The sequence below is a fragment of the Botryllus schlosseri genome, chromosome 11 (assembly GCF_051294905.1).
Source record: "Botryllus schlosseri isolate E-star chromosome 11, Bs_hap1, whole genome shotgun sequence".
NCBI classification, from domain to species: domain Eukaryota; kingdom Metazoa; phylum Chordata; class Ascidiacea; order Stolidobranchia; family Styelidae; genus Botryllus; species Botryllus schlosseri.
Window position 1 is genome coordinate 2,204,816 of NC_137246.1, and position 17,284 is coordinate 2,222,099.

General features: G+C 40.1%; 1 long non-coding RNA gene across 1 annotated transcript in view; it reads right to left on the bottom strand.

Annotated features, from left to right (window-relative positions):
* Positions 1-17,284, bottom strand: part of LOC145449849 (uncharacterized) — a 21,835-nt gene continuing 4,551 nt past the window's right edge. The window contains exons 3-4 of the long non-coding RNA XR_013918368.1: positions 14,992-15,041; positions 1-14,276 (exon numbers count right to left, since the gene is read on the bottom strand). This is a non-coding gene — a long non-coding RNA (uncharacterized LOC145449849). The remainder of the gene's footprint in view (positions 14,277-14,991; positions 15,042-17,284) is intronic.

Genomic DNA, 17,284 nt, shown 5'->3' on the forward strand with positions numbered 1-17,284 from the left:
TATTGTTGATTCCTTGAAATGCGACATCAAATATGATGATAGACAAATAATGTAGGTGACGATATCGATTGAATGCACAAAATCGAATTGTAATACAGCAAAACATTGGTATATCGGTTCTTTTCATCTTTGAATCAAGCAGTCAGCTGTACAAACAAAACGAACACAAATCCGTCACTCACTCGTCACTAACGGATGGAGGTTTACCTCTATACTGATGTCAAATTCTCAGATAGAGATCTTTCAACCTTGGTCTACAGCGCAGTTTGATTTATTAATAAAATTTCACCAAAGCAAGATAATACCATGGACGCTAAGCTAGATTTTGGTATTAAAGTTTGTCAGATTCCATAATAATCTCGAATTAATATTTTTCGGGTGTTTGTTGCTAAAGTGTTATAGTTTGCAATCTCAAATAGATACATTCCCATTAACCAGACTGCACTGGACTCCGAAACGCTACCCCAACGGGCGAATTTACTAAGGTTGCGAGCATGTCGTAGAATTTGCCATATACGAAACCATTTCAAGCAATGTCTTTAAATATATTGTTTTCGGACCTCGATAATGGTGAAATTTCAGCCACTGGTTTGGGACATGAACATACAGGCCAATGACTGTCATTCACAGTCAATAGAACATATATGGCGACAACGCGGAAACTTTACAGTACACAGTACACTGTACCGTACAGGCCCGACTATCGTGGAGAGGTAACTGGGGTAGATTCCACAAGGTTCAATGCGAATAGACAAATTCATCGAGACTTCTTTTTCCAACACAACGGGAAAACAGATAGTGAAAAGTAGTGAGCTGGCCTGCTGGCTAAGTGTATATTAAAACTGTCCGCTGTAGCTTATTTATTTTTTATGATTGGTTTCAGTAACTTTCAGATCGCATTAACATGAGTCATACGTCACCTATCTTCAATCCTGTCGCGTGTATCGTCGAAATGATCCTAACGCAGTGCGTAGCAATAAAACTGTAATGATTGATTATATTAATTACGTGTCTAAAGGTATCTGAACAATGAGCATCGAATACTCTCTGAGACAGCTAAAGATTTCCAAAAGCGTTGGTGGCCTTGGTGAATTGATTTCGATTGCAATTGAAATGCTCGAATCCTTACAACAGAACACTACGTGTCGATATTCAATGCGCGAATAACGTCAGAGAAATACTGAAAGTCCTACGATCACTGCGATGATAAGTTTTGAGTTTACATAGAATATAAAGAAAAATGATAAGACAACTTGGATAGGCATTTGGTCGCAGCACCGGAAATCCAACTTGATTCAAACCACATCTTGAAACATATCTCATACAACGTGTTCCATATCCTTCCAATTGACTCTTGACATGAGGCTTAGATGTCACGAGCAGATTATGCCCGCGACAAGACCACCAACAAAGACCGCGGTCACAGGCGACTCTAATGAAAGTGTAGCGAGTTAACGTTTAGATCACAATTTCATTCGTATAGATCAGTGGTTCTAAGCCTTTCTACTCTCGCGGACGAGTAGAACTGCAAAACAAATGTTGCGAACCGGTTCACCTTCGAAACCCAAAATTATCCCAAAGTTTAATTACGACATATGCATGTGACTGAAATGTGATATTGGAAACTTCATTTAACAATGTCTTTTTATACTATATATTTATACGTGGTTATATTGACGTTTCTGCATAGCGATGCTTGCGAGGTCCTGTTGAAGACCACTAACCTGTTACGATTGTTCGGTATCGTTTGAAAGAAATGTGACATTGCTATTTGCTCTGGTCTCTGTTATACTGCAGAGTGTCGCTTGCACAGTCGGAATTAAACAAATTTTGTTTAAAAGTCTCCGTAGCTTTCACATAATCTGTCCATAACGAGTTAGGCTACTTTCAAACAATTTCTTATAACTCGGGCAACTTTTTGTAACTTTTGTTTACAGATTCCTATACAGCTTCCTAGATACTCAGAATCTATGTACTATGATGTTTTAGCTGTTTGGACGGATTTTATAGAGCAACTTTTTGCAGCTTTTCTCTATTTTCATGCCAATTTTTACTGCAACGTATATCACATATTGCGTTAAGGAGTGATTTAAACATGCTATTGCCAGTGTGGTTCTATTATTTTTGATTTGCATAACAAAGAGCTATATGATGGGTTAGCGGCATCTCACTGGCATCTATGACACAATGGCTTGCAAGCAATACGTTCAACTACACCTGTCTCGCGCGACCGTACACGAACAATATGTAAATATACCGCTTTATAAGTTTTGTCGTTTAAATTTCAGATAGTTTCCCATGTCATGAACGCCCAGGCGAGACTGCCGGACTGGGTCACCTTTTTCAGGCTATTGATTTTGTTGAAGTCACCAAGAGTGATATTTTCTGCAATGACTTGCGTCATTTTCTCGCTGTGTACCGGGAAAAATGTGATTTGACAGCTCTACAGGAACTAGGTCATACAACGGACCTTTTGAGTATTTCATACCCTAATAATTTCCCAAAAATTATAAATGCAACTTTTTACTGCAACTTTTGTTAAAATTAAGTGCAACTTTCTCGCGATTTTAGTGCAACAAAAACTTGCCCTACTTATAACACTTGCACAATTGTGGCGCACGCTTAAAGTAGACCATTAACTATCTATTGCAACACCGTACAAAAATACGTTCCACACTTCTAAATAATTCTAAGAATTTATGCTTTATTTCTCTAATTAATGGAGAAGCGCCCAATTTCTTGCATGTTGGAATTGAGGTATAAAATTCTAACATATCTGGCGGACCGGTGTTTGAGGACCACTGGTATAGTTGACAACATTGACAAGACATCGTTTATCCAAAAATCTGTATTTCTACGACGCAATGACAGTAATTAAGAAATAAGCAACTCGATATTCTTGGTCGCTAAGAAACCTATGATATTAGACAGACTCTTTTCTGATGATCCACGCTTATTGCGACACTTGTATTTTTAGACTGGCCTCGTTAGAAACGGCGTCGAGTGCACGAAATAACACTTGAGTCGATGCTGAGCATTGATATGATAAATGACAGACCGTGACGACTCAATAATTGAAACTTCATGGTACACTCGCCCGGATGAAGTCGACGCCAAAGTGGGATAAAGTAGTTTTGGGCTAAATAACGAATAGTATCACTTTCTTTAACTGTGAATGGCCAAAATTGGATTTCGGCTTGACAGTTGAGTGAATTTATGCTGACATACATGAATGATGTTGTAGTTCTCGAATGGAAGTCACTGTTTGTCATGATAATGGACGGTTATCCAGTTGTAAAATTCGACACCCAGTGCGTTTTGCCAGGCAGGCGGGCACTCCGCATGATAAAGAATAATTTGACGATTACCCCTAACTACTAGTAGTGTCAGCCGAACATAATCGGTTTTATTTCGATATGAATATACTATTCAATGGTATATATTGAAGTTCTGTACATCCAAAGAAGCAACTTCTTCAAACGATAAGTCTACAGAAAACCCGTTCATGCATGCTTTCTCGATTTAAATTTTTTAAACTGGGATAGATAGAGACACTAAAACTTTGCTGCCGAATTTGTAGTTCCCGTATCAACAAATCACGGTCCTCCGTTTATGATTTGTGGCTAAAATTATATTCTTGCATCAAGTTTCCAACAATACGCATGCCCAATTGCCCATGTGTCTACTATATACAAAGGCTACTATCACATCTGATATGGGTTGGTGAATGGAATTGTACCACGAACCCCCTGGGAGACAAGACGATATCAACATTTGCGAAGTACTCATCCAATCATTATCACAGTAGGATCAAGGGATATTGAAATCAAGGTATCCTTGTAGGGTTTAGAATTGGGTGTGGGGTTGCTATGACCACGGTCGCGTCATATCATCATACATGCCTACGTCGGAACGAAATAGCACCCCTACGGAACCTTCGCAAAGCAATGAATCACTCCACGTTTGGCAATAATCAGCCAGGATGCTATTCTGCAAATACGTGGGAAATACACCAACCCTTATGGAAATATATCTCAGGGGTCTATTATGGTGAATATGACTCGTTTTAATTCATTGAAATGAGTGTGAAAGCTAAATTTCGTACCAGAAAGTACATCTTACCTGATGTGCATCCTACGATATGGTGAAAATTGCCGAAATACGCAATTTTCATTTGCAGTGATACAAAGCTTCTGAAATTCTTCTTGGCAATGTGTTGAATTAAGCCTTGTAATCTTGAGATATTCGCGTTCTTCTACTGTCGCTCGACACGCGTGGAAATATAGTTGAACGGCCTTGATTATTTATTGAGCATGAGCACGCAGCTCCTACATATAACACCAATTTTGCTTCCATCAAATGGATATCATGCGCGGGTATTCAAGGGTCAGTACAGAAACAAGGCCACTCCCGGCAGCAAGATCGCCAAGTCATTGAGGGGTGATTTCACAGAATGAAATACATATTCCAATACGGCGTAATGGCATAGTTGCTGTACACCACATAAAAGAGAGTTGAGAAATATAAACAGATAAAATTACACTAATAAATGAGTAGAGTATGAGACTGAATAAGAGCACGATACAACGAAGGAAATCCCTCCACAGAACATGGTACACGTTTGCCACCTTATATGGCAAGTACATTCCATCGGTAGGTCTATACTACATATCATTGGAAAGGTTTTATCCTCGAAATTTACCAAAATACCCGACCACTATAACCTCATGCATTGCCTGAATAAAAGCAAATTAATGTTCCGTTAAAAAAAACTCACGTCAGCACTAATTTTTAGAGCATTGCATGAGAAACGGGGTGTTTGATGAACGTACTTTAAACCATATATGCCGGGTTGACTTCACATAACTCACCAAAGAAAGAAAATTGCAAATACTTCTCCACACAAACCACAAATTGCAGCAGTGCGTAGAACGGAACGGGTCGATGAAAATTTTGTTATTTTAGCCAGAGTAATATACGCGAAACCACACAATACTCCACGCTGATAGAGGGCACAGTTAATATCGTACAGCGTACTCACGGCTTGTAGGTGGAGAGATGGTAAAAGTCATGAGATCATTTCAATGATACCATGTTTGGTCCCATGTGTGCGTAGGGATATTTTTAGAATATGAACAATTAGCACATACCAAATTTTTATGTGCGAGACAAAAAGTAGATCCTTGGGGAGTTAGTAACAGAACTGTCAAGATCTTTGTATTAGGGGGATCGCTGGACTTATCTTCACCATCGTTCGTTATTATCTTTTATTTTGTGGTTCATGGTGTATGGGTCATACGAGTCTTTGCGATATAATCATCTATTTCGTGTTTTGAGATGGTTATGGCCCTTTCCGTCATGGTTGTTGACTCGTATTAACGCATCGACACGCCTGTGAAAAACGCGTTGTTGTGTCCACGTGTAAGCTTGTTCCGGCGGCGTACGGGTTAACACATTACATATTCACTGAAATGGCCTAATACCACATGATTTCTGACTGTTGAAAGGGGTAATCTGTTGACAATTACTCGCTGGAAATAAGCCATTCATTCTTATAGACATAGTAAAATTGATTCGGACACACTTGAACAAAACTAACAAAATTACGGTGCCTTTGCGTGGCATTGTCGACTCTGTGAGGTCTTCAATAGTTTGTCATCTTCGGTCACGAAGGCTCCACCCTCTTACAGAACATACAGCAGCGATTCTTTAATTGGGAAAGGAACAAAACGCATAGGATCGTATTATCATATTCTGGAAATAGAACCCGAAGCTAGCAGCGGCTGGTTTATGAAATTAGTTAAATAACTTCGGAAATACACTCGAGCGTAACAAAGCGTACCAGCTTGGTTTGCATTCAAAACAAGCCGTATTTTAAAACGCAACGATGTTTAAGTATTGCGTTTTTTGCAAGTCCATGGAATTACGTCACAAGGGTTCAAGGACAAGCCATTTTCATTCCCATGATGACACACCAATGAAATAATGAAATGGAAGTTGAAACTTCTTCCCTGACACATTGAGGTTTGGTCATTAGATGTGACTATAGTCACATTCGATTATTCGGTCCGTATACCTCAAACCAGGCGTCAATTGGCGATGCCTGAACATGGAATTGGCCTCCGAGCATTTATGATGGACCTGCAATCTCGAAAAATTACCGTCTTGATTAGTTTTGAATACACATTATGCTTGATGTTTAAAATCCAGTCATGATTGAATATGAACTGTTTATAAATAACCGTACAACCAACGAAAACCGCTAACTCGCCATCGAATGGCTATCAGTTATACAACACGGTCTTGTCGAAATAAGTTAGTCGCATTTTAATAGTCTCCAAATTAAATCACGAGAGATGCGAGTAGTTTTATAGTAAGATAATGATCCTTCAAGCAACAAATTTAGCTCTCGCGCGCGGAAAGTTATTAGAGTGGGCTAACCGCGTTGTCCTTGGATTATATTTGAAAATATACTGTCTGATACGCTGTCTGCTTTTTCCCTTTTGAAATAGGTTGTATAGCATATTTTCGGAGAAAACACTGGTCAAGAGTGTAGAGGCAAATTATTGGTTGCCGAAAATGCCTGCAAATATTCATATACGCCTGTCACGATGATATCCGCCGGTCGGAAGCCTTTTCTTAGTAGACTTTTCCAGTTCTTTGAATATTGCTCACATAGTACGCTTACATCTTTTTCCGTATGTAGACTGCAATAATGCATTACACCGGAGCGGAAGTAGCATCAATTTCACCATATTTAGCAGTTAGCAAACTGCGCTAATCATAATCATGCTCTTGTTCGAGGGCTGCTTCGCGAAAGGTCAGCAAGGATCACTGACCGATATCAGCATATCGCATTTGAGACGATAAGTTTAGCTTGGTAACCAATGTTATCGTCTTATTGAGATAAATACGTTGGGGATCGATACGGTATAACACAGCCGCATAAAATTCAAAACAAATAATGTGATAGCTGATTTTCTTCGAATCTATGGTTGGAAGTTCTACCGATGATACGTGCAGGTCTGTAGTCTTGATTCGAATTGACATCTCATTTAATTTTCCTGCCTCTGTGCCTCTCTCTGTGTGTTCATGAACTATGGTGTAAATTAATAGCACATCCCGAAGCGAAATCTGTGTGATTTGAAAGTACTGCATTATAAACACTGAGACATATACATACTCTACATTTCCAGTATGTCATCGGATACATGCAGCTTGGAAGATATTCGTGTTTCGTTTCCCGAAAGTCTTAATGCGTTGCAATCAGCGGCTGTGGGAAGAACGGCACCGAGATTTGTGGATGACGGACAATCGATTTGGCAATAGAACTGGCACTTGTTACCAAAGTAAAATAACCGATCCCCCGAATCACGTTTGGGAACTTACTTGGATTTTGACACGGAATATATTGCAACAGGGTATGTCCTTGTCAAATATCATGTCTGCGGTAATGCTATGTGCGTCATCAACACATTCTTGTGGCAACATAAGATTTGAGTACTCCCTGCATTCACGCTTCGCATTTAAATATGTTTTATCAACGAAATATAGGCCTACACAGCTACAAAATATAAGCTGAAATTTGGTGCACCATGCGATCATTGTGTAAATCTCCATTGGTATAAAGCTTCGTCAGCTGTACCACTATTGAAGTGTAGGGAATAGGACGTTATCTAATTTTGTCCTGGATGTTTTTTTCGGCATAGTATATACAGTTATACACCGAATCATGATATACACACACATACACACGATCTGCGGACATTGCATTCCATGAGTACATGATGTGCATATGCCGCTGGACAAGCAAGGTTCAAATATAGCCTGGTAACGCTTTCTAAGTCTTGCACCACCCCCATGCTATCCCGGAAATGCTGAGTTCCAAGCGGGGAAGTCAGAGATACCAGTTTTACTGATCGGGTCTGTGGTTGAGGGATTGAACCCACGACCTATACCGACCAAGAAGCCGCACTCTCCACCATTACGCTGACTTATCTTAGGAACGGTTCAGAACCAACAAAATGCGCAATCAAAAACCAAATGATTATTAGGGAATAAGCTAAACTAGAATAGAGATAATAAAAATCTTAATGAAATGATGCACAGTAGGCTATATGTCCCAAGGCTATATGTAGGCTATATGCAGCAGTCAATATACAAGTCATGTCATTTCCCATCATGGAGATGTCTACCGTGCATTGAAAAAGCCGTGGAGAGGTGTTATTTGGCACGGAATTGTCCTGGTGTGTCATAAACGCAGCCCGCATTGATTAAAATCGACCTCTGATCATAATTCTAGCGTTTCCACTCGTTGCAGGATTGATAACTGCTGGAGGGCTCTGGGTGCCAAACTTTTAGTAAAAGACGACAAACTGACTGAAATAGTGGCAAATTATTTTAATAAAAAATATTCTTATAATATAAGGGGAAATTCCGAAATTTGGCACCGAAATGAGCCAATTGGCAGCACTGCATACTTCACCTGGCTGGAGTAACACAAATATGTGACGACCCATTGTGATGTCAGGAGTTGCGATTGTTAGACCTGGCATTGCAGCTCTTCGCATGAAGCTGAAGCTGCCTTGCGCTACAGGTCATTAAGCCTGCGTCGCGTGCTTGATGACACGAGTCAACGGGCGAATTTACTATAAATGGACGAGCCAGAGACAGCTGGTGGCCTTCAAATTAGTTGGAATTTCGAGCAATTTTGACCTGTCGTCGGAAATCAAACGGCTGCAAAATTACCTTTCGGGCGAAGGCGATCTCTACATATTACCGTGGGAGACGCGGGTAAAGCCGTTACGAGTACCGTACAACAGCATGCAATAACTTTACTTAATTGAGGTTATCACGGCCGCGCTGGCGATAAAATTAGGGAGGTAACATAAGAATTATACGGCTTGCAATTTAAAATTCGTTTGGCCCTGTATGACTTTTCACCGAAAACGACTATTTGGTTGCTCAGCTAGTTGTGACCATTCCTTTTTACGCCGACCGTGACGGCGCAAATTTCGAGACATCCTCTTAATTAGTTTCGTAGGTTAATCAGGCGTTGGCAAATCACTAATGGTCATAAACACGAATCAATGAATGTGACGTACATTTATTGCTTTGAACAGATTCTCGGTGGGTCATACCTTTAATATATAGCTGAATAATGTAGTCGTGTTGAAACAAACCGGAATATTTTCGGCTGACAGTAGTCAGGGGTATTCGTCAGCGATTTATTGCTTTGTAATTCATCCAAATCTTAGGGCAGCGTTCACTATTCGTCGGAATTTACAGGCGTCGCCTTTGTTGAAATTTGAAGAATCGCAGAAGTTAAAAGATTCATAAAAACGGGATACTGTAAGACAAATTCCGTTAATGTGCGGAGAAAAATTACGTTGTAAAACGCGGAAATATTCCGACAAAATGATCGAATTTCAACACAAAGCAATATAATATTCCGCGATATAACCCTCGGCTCGTTGACAGGAAACACAAAGCGTTCTGCGAGATATATTTAGACGTCCGAATTTTGCGGGATATCACCCGATAAACAAATGGGACGTATTTGGATTCGCGGACAAAGTTTTCAAGGTCGCGAACCCGGGTCAGGCTCTACAACGTAAAGTTGAACTCGATGGCACTCATTTTTGAGGAGGATTTACGGCGTGGTTGTAAAATTAGCCTCGCGGCGAGTGTGTTTGTTACACGGTACTTTACATGTCATTAATTGAAGCAGATTTACGGTTCCATTCTTTCATTGACGCTAGACAACGCTACTTGACTTGAGGCGATGTGTCATGGGTTATTGCAAATCGCAGCAAACCCGTCGTGTGTCTATGTGCGGTAAAAGCCAATACTGCCCTATGGGAAGCAGATGATCATTTCCTATTCCGAGACAAGTCCCTTTCCGGAAGTTTGTTTGTTTTTGATTTTCATGGTGTTTCCACTACATAGGTCATTTTACACCAGGCCGATGTTGCTTATTCTTTATTCCGTATTCACCGACTTGTATCACGGTCCACTTCTAGGCTTTTTATAAGATCACGTGGCGAGGAGGAGCCTAGATATACCTCCAACACTTAGGTAAGAATTCCGTCCGAGGTCGGACTCGAACCTGGAACCCATTGGTGTTGCAGCTGTGGATTATACCACTACGCTATCTCGCCGCACTTTTTCGGTAGTTGCTAAGTATGTATCAATATAGTATCATAGGTTAGTGCGGATGTGGTTGGGACGATAAAGTTTATCAGCGACTCAAGCCAAGGCGGAAGTTGGATTGCTCGTCTGCACGTTCGACGTTGCATTCTAGGTAAATGCACAGGGGAGTATAAATGTTACTTATATACATGGTGGTCGAAGGGCTATTATAAGGGCTGGGCAGGACCGGCATCGCATATACGGTATCTCACCAATATGCTATACGAGTTAAACGCGGATTCCAGTAATAGGAGCTGCTGGCAACAACATACCATGATACCGCAATTGCCACCACAATGAGACAAAACTGTCGACTGTCTCACTTGACAGCTAAACACGCTTGTCATAGCAACATACTAAACTCCTACGCACATTTTACAGGACACGGCTCACAATTCAACGATAAAACATGCTGCATATTTCATTTGCGCGAGCAAATATCGAATCGATTGCTCACGATCGTTTCTTGAAACAATCAAATTGTCGAAACATGCTGCTTGCCCTGTTATCAGTTGTTTGATGTATGAGTCAAGCGAAAAACTTTTCAACATTCTCTCAATGCAAGAACATGATATCAATTTGATCCATATAGTTTCGAAAATCTATAAATAAAGATATAAGATATTCAACAAACTATAAGTAGGCTAAGTCACGCGCATATATCAGGTTATATCGTATGCATATTTGTACATTCCCAAACTCGATAAGTCTTACTATGACAATTGTGTTCCAACTTCCAAGTAAACTATTGTTAGAAAATATTTGAAGAGCTTCTTGGAGGGACAGAACTTCAATATACAATTGAATAATATATTCATAATGAATAAAGCCGAATATTTTCGGCTTGCACTCGTTAGGGATAATCGTCAGCAACTAGATGAGAACAGGAAAAAACATTGCATATCAGCAACGTAATTTGGTGATAAGATTGTTGATATAGAAAGTTATTTCCAATTCTGTTTGCTGACGATTGCCCCTGATGAGTGTAACCCGTAAATATTCGGGTTTATTTCCACATGAATATGTTATTTAATTGTTAGCAAATGCAAAAAGAATCCCATACATAGCTGAGGAGATGCGAGCATCTTATTTTGGGATATATAAGAAATTATTTTGCCGATGTGAACAGTTTTGGGTTAGGGCCGAAATTGCCTCCTAGTGTACAGAATGACATAATGGCACTGCGACGGATTTGCACGCCATTAACTGATCAATATCCAATATCGCTCTTAAGTGAAAACAATTTAACTCGTAACTCTTCCCAAGCGGGGAATGGGAGCACTTATTTCTACTTAATTAAACTGCCGCGCGCTGTATTACCGCCTGTTGTGCTACCTAAACGGAGTCCCGGGTCGTTGGTTATGGCATTAGTGACCAATGTAGGGTACGGAGTCATCGTAACTGTAGTTAAAGACGGCGATGCAAATACACCCTGTCGTAAAAGTCGTTACTTTAAATTGCTACGGCGCCGCGGAGTCAGGACATGTTTATTTTGCGAAACAGGTCCCGACTTCCTACATTTAGTTTCAAGATGAAAGGACGCGTTGCATGGACAGGGCGGATGAAAGCCAGCTTAATAGAATCAACTGGGCTTAGTCAGCTCAAAAATCTTCTGCTACGTATAAAGCTTCAACTCAAATCGCTTACGCATACTACACCCATACTACAAAGATTAGAGATAGTTTATCACGATGACGCGTAAAACCATGGATAAAGTAGACGACTCACAGCATCCTTAATGGCGTCTCCCGAAACGTTTAAATCGGTTTCTCGTTATGCTTAAGGTCAATCCATCAGGAATTGATAAGGAACAACGTCTAGACACGATGTGTACGAGGATATTAAATTTGTAACCCAGCGCTATAGCCGACCAAGGTATACACACACTATGCAGAGATGTCGCGTGTTAGAGGGACTACACACAAAAACACATCCACAATTTTGCTTTAATGTTACAACTGTGCCAGATTGTGCATCAAGACCACGATTTTCTGCTGTAGATTGCCGGACATTGCCAATTATACCACAAATATCCGAACGTATTCAGGTCTGTATGAGCTCTCAATAGCAATAACAACAAATGATAGCTGTAGGTAGTATCCTATATTATTAGCGTTAGTAGAAAGATCACGTAGAGGAGGTTAAGTTTGGACTGAAATTATACTGCCATTGTGACCTCGCCACTCGTACAATGTCAGACATCTTCATTATATTTCAAGGAATACTGTAAAATGACATACTTTAAAACTAGGACTAAGTGCAATCGTCTATATGCGATCATTCCAGTTTGATCCTTTCTATTTTGTTTTACCTTGAGATTCTAAGGGCCGTGGGTGCCGCGTGTACCCGGGTTAGATGTATTCTATCAATGGGGAAACGGAGGTAGAGAATGTGCTCAAATTTGCTACTCGGAGATGCTTCTCACTTGCCTCAGATAATGATTTCACCACATTCGACAAGGAAGTGTAACTGTCCTTGTCATTACAGTATCGCATGTCATGTCAGGGTTCCTCATTTCGCAATATTGAAATTGAATACTGTATAACCATATTGAAATAAACCGGAATAGTTTCGGCTGACATTCGTCAGGGGCAATCTTCGGTAGTAGAGAACATAGAAGAACATTGAATATCAACATCAATATCAATATATCAATGTTCTCTACTATCTGAAGATTACCCCTGAAGAGCGTCAAACGAAAATAGTCGTTTATTTCCATATGAATATACTATTCGATTGTATACTGAGTACTGACGTTCTGTATACTTCCAAGAGTAGCTTCAATATTAAAATATTTACATAAATTCCCAACACACTTATTCATATATTGTTTACGATATGTATTGACTGTAGCCAGTCATGCGATGTACAATGTAATAGAGTCGTATAACTAGAATACGCTGTTCTTTCGAATTCTCTACTATAGTTGCTGACGATTACCCCTGACGAGTGTCAGCCGAAATTATTCGGGTTCATTTCAATATGAATATACTATTCAATTGTATATTGAAGTTCTGTACCTCAAAGAAGCTGTTCAAATAACTAGAATAGTTGGACTAAAAGGGGCATATTATGTAATAGGGTGGGGTGCGTAATTCACATTACAGTTATGAATCATTGAAACTCCAGTTTATTATTATATTACGCGGCGAAAATAGTGTGGATGTTAGACTTTGAGTTTAGCTAAAATAATGTCATTCATTATTATCGTTAAAGATGAGCATATCTTTTTCGCGTGGATATCTCATATTCTAAATGATATGTTTGATGTTATGCGTAACATGTGATCCAATGCAAAATTGAATCCGCCTATGTTGTAGTCAAAATCTCCTACATGCAACACGGATTGTTATTATACTTAAGAAGTCACCACAATATAACTGGATGCAGTATTAACCGCTCACATTTTTTCTCATGCCAACGAATTGTGTCAACCTTCTGTGTATGTAGGCTATATACCTTGGCGTGTCGAATATCACCATACGAATTCAAATTTCTATAAACCTCTCACCTCGCTCTTGAGTCCTTACTTTCATATAATTGTCATTGTTCGTGGAATCGAAAATCGCTTCTTATATGTTGTTAACATACCTACATTTTCACTCGCGCTATTGCAAAAACCGTTCAAGTTACGCCATGTGTTGATAGTATCAAGGTTTTAAACGAAACGGAAGTTGTGCAAAATTTCAGTATCCGCAGAAAAAGTTTGCATTTATGGAAAACGTCAAGAAATTGAGGTCTTGGTTTCGATCTGTATGTCGAAATCCGAGAACATGCCCGCGCACACGAAATTGCGGTATCGGTGCCATACTAATACAGAGCCTGAGATGTTTACTTTGCTTCCCAAGTGAGACGACAGTGTCTCTATGACAGGATCGTATGTCAGAAATGAATGAGATAATAATTCACGATGTTTTGAGACATAATTTCCCGTGTTTAAACCTGCTGGAGACCTTTACTGGGTTAATGCCTCTTCTATACGTCGTATGCGGGCAACTTGTCCAGTCGGCCGGCCTGATATGGGAAAATGAAGGGCTTGGCGGACCGGATTCCTGAATCGATACATTAATCGCGTATTTGTCCACCTATACAAGGAATAAAACATTTAATGTAAACTTCAAGACTAAAGCAGCGACCAAAACAGTATTTGACTAATTTATTAGCGTAATGTTCAATAGCTGTTGAAGTTGAAATGAGACATCTATGTGGTCGATCAAAGTTGTGAACAAGTTCTCTAAACTCTGGTGCATGTGGGACGTACAAGCCCCGCACTGCAAATGAACATCACTTAGATTGGGACGCAGCTTTGTCCTGTTAATGTTCATGGTCGAACACGATTGCTTGAAAATGTATGTATAGACTAGAACAGAAAAACTTGGATTTATCTATCGAACGAATAACTTACAGTCACCATAATTTCACGTAGTAAGCAAGTGATGGAGATTGCGGCAGACTGTGGCCTCGGGGAAACTGTTTGCGGGACGCTCAAAATCACGTCGCGCGTGTGCGCGTCCCTGCTTTAAACGCACTGCTTGCCGGGGTGCACACTACACGTCATATTGTCAGATATAATCATTGCATGTGGATAGTTTGGAAATCACCGAAAGTATACACGGTAACTTTGGTGACCAATTGGCCAGCACAAATAAATTAAAAGCTCAATCGATTGCATTCGAGCTTGTTTATTGACTGTATTATGTTTCGTCATTGCTACATTTTACTAATCAGTAATGCTCACACAATCACTTTCTATGCTCTGATGTTAACTATTGAAACCATACATAATGATGCACAATGCACATAGATATAGCAGGAGCAGTTGTCCGCGGTGTGATTGCCAATGATAGTGTCTAGAAAGAAAAGAGTTACAATACACTTAATCGACGCAATATGTTTGAGAAGCTAATTTCGAATTATAGTCAGGTAAACGGTGACTGCATGGTAACTGTCGATAGGGCGTATTCTCCGAACATATGCATGCACTTGCACACTGCACAGAGTAGTGAATTTTGGGTGATTCCCCACCGATATTCTATCATGCCTTAAAAAGCTCAAAATCGATTTACCACCCACGATCGCAGCTACTAATTTCAGACGTAATTAAAGTTCGTATGGCGAAGGATTTGCGGCAGTGTTTTCTTTACGGTATGCGCTTAAGAACAGAATGACCTGATGTAGTTTGAAGCGGAAAAAGTACCCGGTTATCCCCATCTATATGGTAATGGTAACGTCACCAATTGTCCACCTTGTAAAGTCACGTTCATCTGCACCTCCTTTGAAACAGGATAATCGCCTATTTTTAACGAGCAGACAGTAATTTAAATCAATCCTCATTATCTTCCCAATGTATATTATTTTGTATTTTATTGAACAATTTTGGCGCTTATCGCCGATAAGGTCATTTGCGCCCGATCATGAATATTGTCCTTTGCTTGGTCTTTGCTTGTGGTTCGATTTTTGCGGACGACTTCCAGTCACACTCTCACCCACGACTTTCACTCTCTCTCTCTCGCACGTGTCCTAGTCAGATTCAGTCGCAGCCGATTTTCTAAGCTCGACTTTACCTGCTTCATCTTGGCTTTTCCTACGACACAGCATATGCAGTGAGGTCAGCGAAGACAAGCCCTGATAAACCTCCAACAAATTGTTGGGGACTTATCTAGGCTCCTCGTCGCCGCCTCATTCGCGTAAACGGTATCTTACAAAAAGCCTATAGAAGTGGGCCGTGCTATAAGTCGGCAGTTACGGGAAAAATGACGAATATCGGGCTGGTGTAAATGACCATAGTAGTCGACAAACACCAAGAATACCGCAAAACAAACAAAACCTCCGACACACAGAAGCAGGTCCGCGCCACTCGCTTCCCATGCAATGGGTATGTCTCGAAACAAGTGGGATTTCGGCAACGCAATCAGACTGCTTGGATTCGAATTTACTTCAATCCGAATAGATTATTCAATTGTATACTGAAATTATGTGTCTCTAAGAGTATCTTCACATGACTATTCTACGTGTTATGCCATCCTTCCGTTATTCGTGAACTGGCAATCTTCGCGCAAATGTCGTGTTTTCGTATGCGTCTGGTCGCATTTGAATCAATTTCGTGAAAATGTATTCTTTTCCACATATAATCCATGTTACCAAGATTTCTCAGTGGCTCGGCAAATCGCCCGGACTTCAAAACGGAATCAGTATACAACGGTCGGGGTTATTGGTGTGGCGACAGAAGTAAAGTACGCCGGTGTCGGTTGTCAAACGAAAGCAGTCACGGGTGATGAGTGGGCTCTCTTTTTGGGATCACAAATTAGCAGGTACCGGGGCAAAAAACTAAGTACGGCAGACGTCGTGGATTCGCGTGCAACCAATCACGTTGTCATTGCAAATTAGGCGCTACCTAGACGCGGTAAAGTATCGTGTAATCGTGCCTTTTAATTGAGGGATCACGTACGGTGAAAATCTCTTGTGTTGCTGAACGGCATGGTATACTGTTACCTCGACTAGATAAACATAAACGCGTAATACATGGGTCACTTCTAGGCAGAGTTTGGACAACTAGAAAATTTCAGCTTTTCAAAATTAGATTAGAAATGAAATTTTAGAATTTTAGAATTAGATTTACTGAATTCATGAAAACTTGGAAATCGAATCAAGTGCAGTCCGTATCAAATCAAAGTTCATTGTCATAGACAAGAGAATGGGAAATGTTTCCACAGCTGGCTCATTTCGCATATATTTCCCTTGTATAATTTTCAGGAAAACAAGAAATTAAATTATAATTAGATTATCGGCATTTCGCTCTAACTTGAGTAATTAGACAATTATAGTTATCTAGTTCTCCAGGTCTGCCTATAGGTATCGAAAATATCCCCAAATCATAACATTTGAAGTTTCCACGACCTGCACGAACATTGGACACATTGTGCGTCTGCGGTTCCCAGAAAAAAAAACCTTATTGCCTTCTAACTATTGATACAACGACACACCACCTGTTCAGTATTGGATACTGCACGCAATTTTGTTATTGTGAACTCAGAAAGCGGTACGGATTGAACATTTTGTCAGATATTTTTAATTTCATTCACGTAAATTTCGA